The following is a 3,456-nucleotide window of genomic DNA, read 5'->3' on the forward strand; positions in this document are numbered from 1 at the left end:
GCCCCTGCTCAGCCTGCTTTCTTATGGAGCACAGGCCCACCTGCCCAGGGGTGGCACCACCCACAGTGGGCTGAGCCCTCCCACATCACTCATCAAGAAGATGCCCTTCAGACATGGCCACAGGCCAGTCCAATAGAGACAATTTCCCGATTGAGGCTCCCTCAACCCAGGTGTGTCAAGTTGACACTAAAGCTATCCAGCACAGTTACCTAAGGAGGACCCCAGGCACAAAGTTGACTACTTGCTGTGATTAGCTTATTAGGAGAGAAAAAAAAATGACACCTGTAGAAAAATGAAACGAGCCTCATCTTTCATGTTGAACAAAAGTCAATGCTAAATGGATCAAAGACCTCAATGTGAAATGGGAAGCCCTGAAACTATTAGAAGAAAATATTGGCCATAACCTACAAGATAGAGGTATAGGAAAGGATTTTCTAAATCGGACTGAAGTTGCTCAGGAATTAAGGTCAACAATCAACAAGTGGGACCTCATTAAACTAAAAGGCTTCTGCACAGCAAAAGAAACAAGAAAGTGAAGAGAAAACCCACAGAGTGGGGAAAACATCTTCACTAGTGACACATCTGACAGAGGTTTAACATCCAGAATATATAAAGAACTCAAAAAACGGAAGCAAGAAAGCAAATGACCCAATTAAAAGATGGGCTAAAGATCTAAACAGAGTTCTCAAAGGAAGAAACAAAGATGGCTAAGAAACATCTTAAAAAGTGTTCAACATTGTTAGTAAGTAGGGAAATGAAAATTAAAACCACCTTAAGATTTCACCTTACCCAAGTCAGACTGGCTAGGATCAAGAGAACAAATGATACCAAATGCTGGCGAGGATGTGGAGAAAGAGGAACGCTCATTCACTGCTGGTGGATTGCAAACTTGTGTAACCCCTATGGAAAACAGTGTGGAGAAGTCTTAAAAAGCTAAAAATGAACCTACCATATGACCCAGTTATACCACTCCTTGGCATATACTTAAAGTACTTATCTCATTGTAGAGACACTTGTACAACCATGTTTGTTGTTGCTTTTTTCACAATAGCTAAGAGATGGAAGCAATCCAGGTATCCCTCAACTGATGAGTAGTTAACGAAAATGTGGTACATTTATACAATGGGGTTCTGAGCAGTAAAGAAAGATGAAGTAATGAAGTTTGCAGGTAAATGGATGGATCTCGAAACATATTAAGTGAAGTAACACAGACTCAGAAAAACAAAAGATGTATGTTCTCCCTCATTTGTGGATCCTAGCACCAAATCCTTGTAAGTGAGTGCATATCCTGATGCAATTGCAGGGACCAAGAATATGGAAGGGAAACAGGTAAGTAAAGGGAAAGAAGGAATATGAGAGAGAAGAATAGTAAGATAAAGGTGTCACTAAGGGAGAAATATGTAAAAGGGGGTAGTTAAAGGGAGGAGGGGGAAGGAGGGCTATACAAAGAACTATGAGAATAAAGGGGAAAGAAATTCTCCAGATACACAATTAAAGAAAAAAAAAGCCTTAAGCACAGAAGGAACCTTATGAGGATGGAAGGAAGCCCTTCCAGAAGCAATACGGTTGTTAAATGAAAATCCCAGTGCCAGAGGTGGGTTGCCCCCCTCTGAGTGTTGCCCTGAGGGGCCCTGGAGGTCCCCAAATCAATAAAGGCCATTGCTAATTATGTTGGTTGTACACCGGAAGTGGATAGAGGGACCCTCTTGCTGAAGACACTGCTTGTAGGAGAGGGAGAAATCAAGTTTGGACTAAGCTGGAAACTCCCTGCCACTGGATGGGTGGCTTTCATGGTGCCAAAAGGCGATATACAGATGACTGGGGGAGACTCGTCCCCTATAATTCTGCTCAAAGATGGACCCTGCCTGTTGCACTAACAACATACCAAACAAGATGTTCCTGCTGGTGCAATAGTGGAGTGTCTAGTGTATTTACAACCAGCAAATTTTGGGGGTGGAACACACATCTGGTATTGTAGACCAGGCCAACTCCCTGTGGCAGGGGAGAATATAGGCCCCAGTGGGAAGCCACTGCAATTGTTTTGTTAGATGGATGTGATGCACCTGCTAAAGTACTGACCAAGCATTTGTGTTTACACTCATAGGTTAAGTTATTATAGCAGCCACTGTTTAGATGTTCTTGCTTCTTGCTGTTTGTATTTTTATAGTAGATGGAATCCCGCTGAAATGGGCCAAGAGCCCATGGAAAACAGATGATGCAGAGGCCCAAAAGTTCAGTGCCTTGCCACAATAGGATGAATATCATCCCACACCTACAACCAGCCCTCCAAGGCTCAGGGACCTTTGCATTAGAGTTGGTGGAAAGACTGTAAGAGCTGGAGGAAGGGGTGGAGTGTTAACTGGAAGCGTACTCTGATCACTATGCCAGCAAGCTATAGTCATACCTCCTTCCCACACTCATCAAGGAGTCGAGGGGGGAGTCAGTTACCCCTCCCACCCAGTCAGTTAACTTTAGCTGCATATGGGGGAGGGGCTGAGAATATATAAGCCAAGAATGCCAGGAGGCATTCACCATTTTGTGCGGCTGTTGGGAAGTCACAGGATCTATATTTGAGTGTGGACTTTTGAGTGCAGCCATAAATCGGGGTTACCCACTCCTCTGTAAATAAACCCCCGCCCTATGCTCTGTTAAAAAAAAAGAAAGAAAATGATAGGTGTTTGGTTAGATAGATGAGGGGGATCTGACTAGACTGCAAGTGGATGGACTTGCACTGGGGAACGTCTGGGGACATTGACTTGACAGAGTATATGGGTTCCAGTGGTGGGGGGGCTATGGGAGGGTTCTGGTGGGGACAGGGCTATAAAGATGATTTAGATTGTTTGAGATAGTCTTTATTAAATGCAACAAAATTTAATTTAAAAAATTAAAAATAATAAAATTTTGGATGTGGGAAATAGTTTGATCTTCGCATTAGGATTTTTTTTGTGGGTTTTGCATGGCGTCACCTCTCATACACTAGTCAGATGATACTTTGATTGTATATCTTGCTGAAATTCAGCAATCTAGATTATTTTGTCCTGAAATCTCTGAATTGTTGTAGTTTGAAAGGCTATTAAGAAACATAATAATTATAGATATGTTATATATGTTTTGTGGTGTTTCTTCTCCATATCTTCTCTATTTATGTCCCTTATAATCATAACTAGTTTTGTGTAGAGAGATAGAATTTTTTTATTGTTTGGTTTTCCTTTGTGAACTGGTCCTATATGAAAGTTTAATTTAAAATTAATGTATCTAGAATATGACTTAAAATGTTAATAAGATTTGTAAGAGTTTTGGGTGAAATGTTGGCAAGTTTCATTCTAGTATGCATGTAATGATTTCATTTTGGTAAAATAATTTTGTCTGTTTTCTGTATATTTTCCCATAATCTAGGAATATAACTGACTTCTTCCATTTAGCGGCACAGTTTAATAATTTAAACCTCTGAAATAT

Source organism: Nannospalax galili, unplaced genomic scaffold (genome assembly GCF_000622305.1).
Source record: "Nannospalax galili isolate Female #2095 unplaced genomic scaffold, S.galili_v1.0 scaffold69, whole genome shotgun sequence".
NCBI classification, from domain to species: Eukaryota; Metazoa; Chordata; class Mammalia; order Rodentia; family Spalacidae; genus Nannospalax; species Nannospalax galili.